Source organism: Agelaius phoeniceus, chromosome 2, assembly GCF_051311805.1.
Source record: "Agelaius phoeniceus isolate bAgePho1 chromosome 2, bAgePho1.hap1, whole genome shotgun sequence".
NCBI classification, from domain to species: domain Eukaryota; kingdom Metazoa; phylum Chordata; class Aves; order Passeriformes; family Icteridae; genus Agelaius; species Agelaius phoeniceus.
The window spans coordinates 6057366-6069868 of record NC_135266.1 but is presented as its reverse complement, the minus strand read 5'-3'; positions in this window follow the sequence as shown (position 1 = coordinate 6069868).

Here is a 12503-nt window from a genome sequence, read left to right as displayed (position 1 = left end):
AAGCAAGATTTCAAATAAAGCACTACCAACCTTTTCAATTGAGCAAAATCCCCTTAAGTAGATTTTAACTGCTTTGATGTGTTAAGAGCATGAGTGAAGCAGCTATTTCAGAGAGCCCCAACAAGTCTGCAGGGTATTCTGGAAAGAAAGTCTCCTGCACTGAACTTCACCTGTCAGTTTTTCTGAAAGCGTGAATATCATCAGAAGCAGATTTTCCCTCCACCTGAAGAGACTCTCTTAGTACCCATTTCACCTGCTAGAGTCCCTGCCTCCCCAGATCTCATTCTGGCTTCTCAAACCATTGGTTAGAAATCACTGGAGAAGGTTTTCATTTTAGTTTTCAGTCCTGAGCTGTGTCTAAGGCATGTTCCACACCCTGGTGCAAAGGTAGCTCCTCGTTGTTTCCAGTCAAGTGCAGAGAACCCCAGTTCCCATCTGGAGTGAGCAGAACCCAGGCAACCACTTGAATATTGGTACAACAGGTCCTGCATGAGCTGCTGAAGGGTCAAGGAGACTTAAAGCTGACACTGGACTGGGGCTCATCTATTATTAAAAAATATGGGGTGCCCCACAAGCACAGATGCACAGCTTTGGCCACGTGTGTGAAGCACAACAGCAACAACGCTCATTTTCTGGTGTTGACACATCCTGTCCTAAGTTTAAGCTCTAATTAATTTGAGGTCTCAAGAAAAAGCAAATGCTGACACAATGCATTAATGTGCATGTGATACAAAAGATGGAGAAAGCCAGAATTCATCTCCTGAAGTGGTTAATGCTTTAAATCCAACCTAACTGAATATCTTGCCAAATGTTCAGCATTGCCTTCCACTCATTGCTGCAAAATTCCCTGTTTTGCTGTGTTCCTGGCAGGCTTGTGCTGTTGTTAATCACAAATGAACAGAAACCTGTATATGAGCACAGCTTTCTGCCAGTTACCTGAAAACTCACTGCTGTTAGAGCTGAAATTTCTTAATGCATAAAACTTTCTTTTTTTTTTCCCCTTTCTGGAAAAGTGTAGTCAGCTTTCATTTGGCCACTTTTGAGTTACACAAGCATTAAAAAAAGTCCTAACACTATTTACAAAGACTTCCAGTATGGTAGAAGAAATGACTAGAAATAAAGAAGCTGCAAGCTAAAAATACATATACAGAGGGCATTTCAGAAGGGACTGCTGATTTGGAGTGCCTGTGTACACTTCAAGGGCCCAGCTTTTCAAAAGCTGTTGAGTTTGTATAAACAGTTCCCTTCCAGATGTCTCTGTTATATATATGCTTGGTTTTTTTCTCTCTCTCTGTCCTCTCAGATTTAGTGTTAGCTCAATTGGGAATGAACTCAGAAAGTCTGATAGAGTTGCTTATGAGACTGGAACACAGGAATTCCTGTTTTAGGAATGCCAGATGATATTAGCCAGAGGTGACATCCCTAGATTTTCATCTCCATGTGCAGAGTTTAGAAAACTTCAGGCAACTAAGCAGAATTTAAGCAGGAAACTGAGGCCCCTCTGTGGGGTGGGAGGTGTGGAAGGCAGCTTAAATTCCTTTTGTGCACTTTAAAGGCCTAAGTGCTTAGCTGCTGTTGTGGTTGGAAATGGACTTGAAATCATATTAAATCCTAGTGTAGTTTAATTTGGATTTTCCTGATGCCTTGTACATTTCTTTGGATGAAATCATAATGAAAATATATATTGCCAGCAACAGATAAGTATGTGCATATGCTTTACTTGTCTGTAGCTTTTAAAAGGGTTATGAAGTTTAAAAAGGTAAATAAAAAGTAATATCATGTTTAACTGCTTCATTGGGCAGAAGTAAAGAAAATCAGTATTGTCTCTTTTCCACTGGAAAATTAATTCTACTTCTTTACAGAAGAGTCTTCCAATACAAAAATCACATGATGCTGGGAAATAGGTCATGCTGCTCAGGGAAGAACAAAACCTTGCACAATACAAACACATAATACACATTTTGCTGTAACTACAATCCCTACACTTTCTCTCAAAATTTCATTTGTTGTCTTTGGATGCCCTGAGGTGAATTTTAGTTCTGTTCTTCTCACACAGCACTTGGAGCAGAACCAAGCACTCTTGATTTATACTGAAATTGCATATTTTGGCCTGTAGTCTAGGGGTTGTGTTTTGTGCATCTTTTTAAGGGAAAAAAGTACTCATTAATGTTAGTAGGAGCTTTTCTGTACAAAGGAAGCAGAATCACAACCCCATACATCATTGAATCTGAGGAAATACTGGAAAAACACTATTTTGGTTTAACCCCTCTTGGCTGTATTTATTCACCCCCTCTCTCAGCAGTTTATTTTCAGCCTCAGGAGCCTGAGCAGGGCTCACTGTCCCAGCCAGGCCTGTTTCCCACTGATAACACAGGCACCCCAGGGAGTGCAAGCAGCTGCACTTGAGATGCTGAGGGGGAAATGAATCCAGCACATGCTGAGCTCTGTGGCTGCAGAAGCCTGGTCTGGAAGGGACCCTGGAGATCACTCAGCCCAGGGCTCATTTATCTGCTCCAGGAGCTACATAACCACTTCAGATAAAATGAAGGAGTCTTGAAATGCACCCATGAAGGTTTTCATTTACCAACAGAAAGCCTTGGGTTCAGCCTTGAGTGATTCTTTATGTGGTTTCCTTTAATGAACTGGTTTTCTTGCTTGCATGCATACAGGTTTGATCCTGAGTTTTAGTGGCCTGTTCCATCATCCACCTTCTGAGCTGTGCACAGTCCTCAGATCACAGAGTAAAAAAAGAGTTCAGCTATAGAAAATATCCATACAGAGAAGTAGGATGAGGGAATGAAAACCCCACTAAACACATGTGGGAAAAGAGGAAAGTTCACTGGGGATTCTTAATTTTGAATTTCCTGGTGTTTACCCCAGACACAGGAGATTGATTTGACACTGTTTGAGTCTCTAAAGTCATTCTGGAAGCTCAGTCAATTGATTTCCCTTCTCATTGCCAGAACGGTGGACCTGGGCCAAAATGTGAGTGCAAATTAGGTGCCTCAGCTTTGGGAATGCATCAGGAGAGGTTCTCTGCCAGGCACAGCTCCTTGCTCTCTAGAGGCACTGCCACCCTGCTGGGTTCTGCTGTGGTTATGGTGCTGGTCAGCACTGCAGGCACAGCCTCCAGGTTTACAGCTGGGTGTTGACAAGCCAGCACACCTATTCCATGCCTGCTCCAATGAAAGCCTCCTCACTCAGAGCTAAGCTGCCTCTTCTCTTTTGGCCAGAGCTGCTGGCAGGCTGCCCTGTTATGTACAAACATGTAAACCACAAAAGGATAAAAGACTGCATCATGCCAGATCCCTAATATAGATGAAAACTTGATTGCTTACCTCTGTGAGGAAGAAGTTGCTTTTTTCCCAGTTTTTGGAAGCATTTGCAGTTCAGTAAGCTGCTGTTGCATGGAAGGGGATGTGCTTTGCCATCATGGTTTTGATTTACTTCAAAATGCTTTTCTGGAGTAATCGATTGCTTTGCCAGCCTAAAACTCAATAAACATGGTTTTAAAAGGGCAAAGATTTAGTGGTGCTGCAGTCTGCACCATAAATCTCTGTTGATTTATTAATGAATGAATGAGGCCAGAGATGATTGTCCAATATTATCTGCCATCATTGTTTACAATCCCTGATTTATGGGCCTGACTCCTTGTTTTCTCAGGTGTGGTTTGATGATGCTTCAGGAGTCAGACTGGCATTGTGACAAAACACCCAAGAGGAAAACCAGCCCCTATTTCTGCCATCAATTCATGTTGTAGGTGCAGGTATAGATAAACCCCCAAGCTCAGGTGAGGGCTTATTAGTCATTACATTAAGTTATTATAACTAGTTATTACATTAAGTGTCCCCAAAACCAGGTTGTGGCAACATTTCTCTTAGTCAGGCTTATTTGTATGGTTTTCTCTATGTGTTAATCTCTATGCATGAGTAATTTTCCCCACACAATGAAATGAAAATTGAATGTCACACTGTCTGTTTGGTCTGTACATCTGTTACTCATGGTCTGTTTTGTAGAATGGTGTATTTTTCTACATATTTTATTGCAGATTTGAGTGTCATTGTCACATTTCTGAGGCTAAGGGGAGAAGGGAAAGGAGCCAGTGGACATCCCTCCCTGCAAGAGGAGCATGGAAGGTATTTATAATTCACACAGCTTTAGAAATCCCATGGCTGATGTATTGCTGCTTCAATATCTACATTCACAAAATGCAAGTTTGGAGAAATGCCAGTTCCACCATCATGTTACAGCCTGGACTTGCCAGAGCTGGGAATGGCAGATTTGGTGTCATCAGCAGTGCTTCAGCAATCTACAGTTGGGAGAAATGTTTGGATGTATTTGTGTCACAAAAGAAAAGCAGCAATTATTGATAGGGAGTCTGAGGCACATCCAAGTGCATCATCACATGGAACAGACAGTGGCCTCTCAAATGGAATAAAACAAAAAAACAAACCAAAACCCCCACAGCAACCATATTTGAAAGAGCCAGGGATTATTCAAGTGCTGGTAAATGTAATACACAATGACCAAATGCCCAAGTAAAGGAATCTGTTGGAAGGGAAATGAACAGTTGGTGCTTCCCAAGTTTCCTATGGGAGATTGGGGCTGTAAAAGCCTGCTGTGATTGCACTTTCTCCCATGTATACACTGAGAATGAAGAGGTGATCATGCAAACTAAGAGTGGGACTGTTAGTCTGGGGTCTAGATTAGAATATGCCCTAATGCAAACATTTGCTGGTCAGAAATAGGATATCCATTAATCCAAGTGCAAGAACTGTGACTGACTTCACAATGAGACTTATGCCTCTGTGAACTCATAAATATATAAAGTCAGTATATATAAATATATAAAGTCAGTATTTAGAGGGTCTCTGGGAGAAACACTTCCCATTGTAAAAGAGAGAATGAATTTGAGGAACTACCAAACATCCTTGTTAAGACAGAAGAAAAAAATTACTTTCAAGTAACTTGTTTGGAAAATGTTTGCTATGGATAAATCTGTCGGTAAAAACATGGCTGACATTTCAGAGCTCAAACCAAGCAAACACAAAGCAACACAGAGGCAATGGATTTTGAGCAGAACAGCATCATGGCAAAGAGCTGGCTTCTCTAGTAACACCCTGTGAATCACTGGGGGGAAAAGGACAGGCAGGAGAGAACAGGAGGCCAGCTGAAACCATCCCAGGAAATCTCTGTGCAGTACAAACTGAATCAAATCAAAAGCATGAGTGGATTTGTGCAGACCTTCCAGAAGTGTATTAGCACTCCAGAAGGGAAGTGGTAGATTTCACATGGCATTTGATATCTGCCAGGAGATACCAACAGAGGCACTGCAAGAAGGAAAGGAAATTCCTCTTCTGCAAGACACACGGTCTGAGAACAGAGACCTCTGTTGCATAGCTCTATTTATAATCCAGGATTCATCAAATTATCCCTTGAGAATGGAGAAGATTCTGTGATGTGGTGGTGTTCACAGGGGTCTTAGGATGAGGGAAGAGATGAGAATGTTGACTCCATGTTTCAGAAGGCTTGATTTATTATTTTATTATATATATTATATTAAAACTATACTAAAAGAATAGAAGAAAGGATTTCATCAGAAGGCTAGCTAAGAATAGAAAAAGAAATGATAACAAAGGCTTTTGGCTGACTGAGACAATCTGGACAGCTGGACTGTGATTGGCCATTAATTAAAAACAACCCCATGAGCCCAATCCCAGATGCACCTGTTGCATTCCACAGCAGCAGATAATCATTGGTTACATTCTGTTCCTGAGGCCTCTCAGCTTCTCAGGAGGCAAAAATCCTAAGGAAGGGATTTTCCATAAAAGATGTCTGTGACATAATGAGAAGCTGCATGGCAAAGATCACTGTCCCAGCCATGGAACCTCACCAGAAACCACTGAGAGGAAACTGAGCTGCTGAAATCAGCACAGGAGACACACAGATGTGCTGCTTCACACATTCTCCAGGATTAGGGTTTAAATCAAGCCTCACTAAAGGCACAGAAGCCTTGGACTCATCAATGCTGTGCTGCACTGGAATATTGGGAAACTGCTGCTGCTTTCTTCTTGTTTTTCTGAAACACAACCTTGGGCAAGACTCCCTGACAACAACAATGATAACAACAATAATACAGTACCCTGATGAGTGGCTTTTGGGATGAGGCACAGTTTGTAGGTGTTTCTGCAGTCAGCAGAGCTTCAGGAGCCCTGCTACTGACAGACTCTTGCAGGTTTGGATATCAGGGCAGTTCCCATGAGGGCATTCCCACATCTCAGTGCAAAGTGCAGTGGCTCTGGGCACTGCAAGACTCTTGCCTGTGCCAAATGTGGGTGCAGGGAGAGCCAGGAGACAGGGATTAACTCCAGACACCTTTTGCCCCACAGCAGTCACCAATGTGCCTGGAATGGGTGCTTGGAAGTGAGAATCTGGAGACAGCTGTGAGTGTGTGCACTGTTCATTTTCAAATAAAGTTTGGAGGAGAAAATCAACAATATTGCTGGAATAATGCATCTTGTGTCATAGTAGTGTCTTGCAGTGTACATTATGGGTGTTCATCAAGAAAGAGTAATATTCCATTTGTTTGTGGTGCATTTAAGAATGAATATTGGTACTTGTATTGCAATTTTATCTTCCAACTATAACTATGTGAAGCTCAAGTATTTTTGCACCAAATACATTTGTCAGTGATGGGAGGAGGTTGCCATAAATACATTAATTACTAACTGATAGACTGCTACAAAGAGAAGGTGGTTATATCTAAAACAACCTAAAAATATAGATGTCTCCAAAAAGCATCTCTAGAATTTGCTGCCTTCAGTGATACCAAGAGCTGATATTTCCAAACTTGTCTCACTTGGCTGCATGACCTTTAAAGAGTGAAAGAAGCAGTGTGCTCTGGCTTTGCTGCAGCTGTATTGTCATCTCAACACAATTCCATGTCATCACAACATGAAACAGGTTAAAAAAGTGAATACCTGGAAAATATTAAAATCAGCAGCTGTTCAGTTCTAAAATAAGTGTTATTGAAAGATTTTCTTACCCAGTAGCTGAATAAAATCTTGGAAAAATTTAAAAATATGAAGATGTCCAATTACTTGAGCAATCAGAATATCTGAAAAATATTTTCTGAAGCTTTTAAGTTAGAGGAAGAGAGTGAGTAATCATTTGTTTGTCTAATAATTTAAATGCAGGCAGGTACCAGAGAAGGTTCTAGGCAAATAAATCACAGATGTGAAATATTGACTTCCCACATATTTTTCAGTTTCATTCTTTATCAAAAGTGCTTGGCATGAATTCATATCAAAATAAATTTCCTTTTTTTTACTGTCATTATATCACTCAGCACATTAGGAATGCAAAAATTAAGCATTTGGATAAATGTATGTTAGAGCAGGTAATTAATTTAGTAAGTACATACACAGATCTTGTTTACAAGAAAAATGTCTGACAGTGTAAAATTATATCTGATTGCAAAGCAACCTGTTCTAATGGCTTTAATGCAATAATAACCAACTTCTCCAAATGCAAATAGCAAAAGGATGAATGGCCAAAAAAAAAAAAAAGCTTAAGATTGAGTATATAAATCAGTGAATATCCAATCACTTAACTGATGATTGAAGTGACTATGGATTCAAAATTAGAATTCTTGGGTACTGCAATTTCCAATCCATAAACAACTTTTGCCTGGGGCCTAGGGCTTTTTTTTCCTCACACAGAACTTGAAAAGGGAATATTCCCCATAGCAGAGCTTTTAGAACTCTAGCTGTTGAAATGTAAAGATAGGATACAGACACACACACAGAGTGCTGAAAATATGCAGGTACATTTTGCCTGACTCTCAGCTGCCCAGTTACTGTTCAAGAGAGAAAAAATATGTATTTAAGTGGCAACAAAACACAAAGAAGAAGCAAATCCTTCTGGTTTGGAACCTGAAACTACAACAACAACAACAAAAAATCCTTATGTCATAGATCAGCATGCATTTATTGCCTGAGTGTACAGGCCAGCTTTCCAGTCACAGGACTAACTGAAAGTATGAGAAAGGAAGAGAGCAGAAATTAATATCTTGATTTTTCTTTTTTTCCAATCAACAAGATATTGCCTCCTTACAATACATCCCATCCACCAGGCAGCTTACAGAACAAGTACAGATGATTAGAGTGTTTCATAAGACAGTCTGAACATGGGTTTTTGGGAAAAACTATAAAAGTTGCCATTTCCAACTGGGAGACAGCTCATTAGAAGGCATGAAATCAGCTCAAATTATGCCAAGAGGGAGAAAGAAGAAGGCAAAAAGATCCCCAGGTAGGCTGTTATAAGTATGGATTATTTGCCTTGCTTTAAATTTAAGACATATTTAACAAAAGGAATGTTTTCTGTTACTCCTTGGAGACTTTAAAAATAAATCTACTCTGCTTTCTGTAATTTTTCCTTGGTTTTAATTGCTCAGGACTCCGGGGTTCTGCTGTGGTAGCAGTTTTTAAATCAGTGACTGATGCACACCAGCATCTCAATGTTTATTTACCTACCTCTGAACTTGGTTGGAGGAAGGTAAACAATCTTTCTAGGTTTTAGTGGGTGTTAATTATTTGATTGTAAAGCACAGTGGGGTGTCTGTGCCTGAAGAAATGCCTCCTGTGCCTTTTGAGTGACTTCTGAGTAAATCTTCCCACAACTCCCTGGTGGGGCAGCCTCACTGGTTAAATGGAAAGGCAATCCTAAAATTCACTCTGTGCCTCAGGTTTAGCTTTTTTTTTTTTCAGGTTCTGTGCTGCTTTAGTGTGTGGGTCTGGGCTTCACATCAGGGGATGCTGAGCTCTGTGCACAGAGCAGGGAGACAAAACAATTCCTGCTCCAGCTGGGCACCAAGGACAAATGACCCAAATCTCAGCCCCAGAGCACAAACCCCGTGGGCTGGAGAGAGAAAAACAAGCAGGGTGGGACTGCAGGGGCTAAAGCTGGAATGGGACAATGAACTGCAAGGTGCAAATGGAGCAGAACTGATCCCAGGGACAGAGCCCGTGCCCGGCCGTGCATTTTGGGGCCATTTTGGGTTGTGCCGCCCAAGGTGCATCCATGGAGGCCTTTGAATAAGTCCCTGCTTTATTCTTTATCGCTGTCCAGTCTCTGCTCTAGGTCAGCCTTCACAAGGCATCAACTCAAGGATGTTCAGTGCACTGAACCCACCCTGCCCTTCATTTCCAGCTGCTGCCAGCTGGATTGTGTCCCCCAGCAGTGCCCCACAGCCTTGGCCCTTCTCCAGTCCATACAGGCAGCCCTTGTTTATTGGGAAGGGGGGATACAGACATTCTAACCATGGATGTCTGCATGGAAGGGGTTTTTTTACCTTCCTTTAGCTGGTTTTTACTCCAACTTGCTCCTTGGCATTGACTGTGATTAGGAGGTGCAGCATGGTGGCTTGGGTTTGGGTTTTTAATAGGTTTTCAAAGGTTCAGCAGCAATGTTGGACTGTCAAGAGCTGTACCTGTGTCAGGAGTTTCTGGCCATCACCATCTGATGACACAGAAGAGAGGAGTCTTCCTTAAGTTATGCTTTTAAATGTCATCAAGATAAGGGAAAAATTCCTGCAATCTTGAATGAAAGGTTTTTTTATCCTCACTGTCTCACAGTCATAAGCATTTATGATCATAACAGACAGACACACTAAACTATTGCCTTTGCAGCATTAAATTTTACAGCTGCTGTTGCAAAATCTGCTGTTCAAAGTTGTTGGAATTTATTAAGTCGAGGGTTTAAGGGCAGCTACTGTCCAGAAAAAAAAAACCAAAACAAAACAAAGCAACTAAACCCCAGCAATACAGCCAGAAAATGATTAAGACAGGTCTTAGGAAAGCTTATTTCAGTGTAATTGCCTTGTCAGAGAGAGGAAGGGAATGTCATGTTCATGCTGCTTCCTCTTCCCCTAAATCAAGAAATGGAATTAAGTGAAACTGATGCAATCAGGGCTCTGATTTGGCTGTGTTTGTGCAGCTGTGTCAAGCAGTGGCAGCTCGAATCTCTGCCTTGCCATGACACAGCACAGGCTGTGCAGGAGGCAGCTCCAAGGAGCTCTCCAGGACAGCTCTCTCCACAGAAAATTTTACCCCCTCTCCCTTTCTTTCTCCTCCATTTTGCCTACATTAAGCACTTTGCATGGTAGTGTTATATCCTATAAGATGTCAGAAAATATGCAAAAAATATTCACATTTTTTACAATAAATATTTACATATTTACAATTTTATACAGCAAATCTACACATTATATTGCAGTTTTGTTGCCATTTCCCTAAATTCACCCACTAGTTAAAATCAAGATAAAAATCTCCATTAAATGGAAGGGCAGGGGATCCTTTCTAAGCACCAATGTCCTCCCAAATTCAAGGTGCAGAGGAATGAATCACAAAGAGAGGAGGGCAGGGAGGTGGCCTTGGCAGCCAAGGGGACAAGGTGGTGTTTTGTGTGGTGGGGGTGACCAGAGGCCCACATGCTGGGGAATTCTACACAGAAGTCATCATTAGGAAGGAAATAAAAACTGATGATACATTTGATCAAAAAGAGAGGAGGGTGGTATGGGATAAAACTGTTGATTGCTCAAGGGAAACCTTGAGACAGTCACAACTCCTTTCAAAACAGCAATCTGAGCACCCAAGAGAGGAGATTGGTGTTGCAAAGCTCACTCTGTGAATAAGAAAACCAATTTCCTTCACCAGACAAACACAAGGACCACAGAAGTCCTGCTCTCCCTCTCCTGGGGCTAAGCCTCATGGGGTAAGTCTTCCATACAGCCTCCCAATTTCCACTGGTGCCCACCAACAGCAGTCTCACATGACATTTACATAATTTCAGGACTTTTGACCAAATTAGAGGCACTGAATAAAAATAATTTGTTAAAAATATTAAAATAATTTAATAAAAATAATAAAAATATAATATATAATATATAATATATAATATATAATATATAATATATAATATATAATATATAATATATAATATATAATATATATGTTATATTATATATGTTATATGTTATATGTTATACGTTATATATTACATACGACATATTACATATTGCATATTATATATTATATATTATATAATATATTATATATATAATATATATTATATATATATTATATATTATATTATTATATATATTATATATTATATTATATTATATTATATTATTATATATTATATATGTTATATTATTATATATAATATATAATATATAATATATGATATATATTATACGATATATAATATGTTATATGTTACATGTTATATGTTATACGTTATATATTACATACTACATATTACATATTACATATTATATATTATATATTGTATATTATATATTGTATATTATATATTATTATATATTATAATATATATTATATTTCATATGTTATAAATAATTTCTGAATCAGGAACAGGAGTGCAGACAGCCACAAGCTCGGGAAGCCATGCACACCCAGCAAGAGAAGGATTCAGTTTTGATGCTCCAACTTGCATGCAGACAGAAACCTGTGCACAGTGGTTTCACTGCAGCTGAAGGAGAACCTGTCCCCAGAGGAAGCAAACCTGACTGAATTGTTCAGGAGGCAACATGGTACCAGCTAATGGCAAAGAAGAAGCACCAAACAGGCATTGGGTTAGCATAAATTCACGTCTGAAGAGAAATTTAATCAAGGCACCAAGGACATGACAGGAAGAATGTCTCATTTTCTATAAATCAGCTCTTGATGACTGGGGTAATAAATGAGATTTGGGATTTCTTAAGGAGCTCAGCCTGTTTAGCTTAATGAGTAGAGAGAGATAATTATATGATAGGCTGTAAATATCTACCTACAGGGGAGCAGAAATCTGATTAGAGAAGGCTCCTTCACCTACTAAATAAAAAAGTCCGATTGTCTAGATGAAGCTATAAACTCAAACTAAAAATGACATGCAAAGTCTGAAATGTGAGGATAGGTAAATATTACCAAGCTGTACTAATGCTGAATTCCCATTTCTTGAATCCATTAGGAAGCTGTAGCAATGGAACAGTGGATTTCCTACTTCTGGTAATCTTAAAACTAAAAAAACCCAAAGGTTATGTTTCTTTGTTGCTTTGTAGGGTTTTTTTTAAGTGGGTTTTCCCCAAAAATAAGTGGTTTAAACAAGATTTTTGGGAAGGTGGATTGTGTTGTAGAGATGATTACCCTACATAATCCAAACTCCATGTTATTTATAATCTTCAAATCCCTCTTTTGTACAAACTCATCTTTTTAAGGTGCTTAGCAGGGTGTATGACAAAGTTAAAGGAGTCAATTTTGGTGGGAAGTGCTTGTTGAAACATTGGTGGCCCCTTACCATGGCATCCTCATGAAATCCTCACTTTGAAATCACAAATGTGTGTGAGAAAAAGACCCAGAGCTATGCAGAGCAGCACCAGTAAAATGACAATGTTCTGGAGAGATTTTTCTCAAGTATATATAAACAGAAAGAAACTGAAA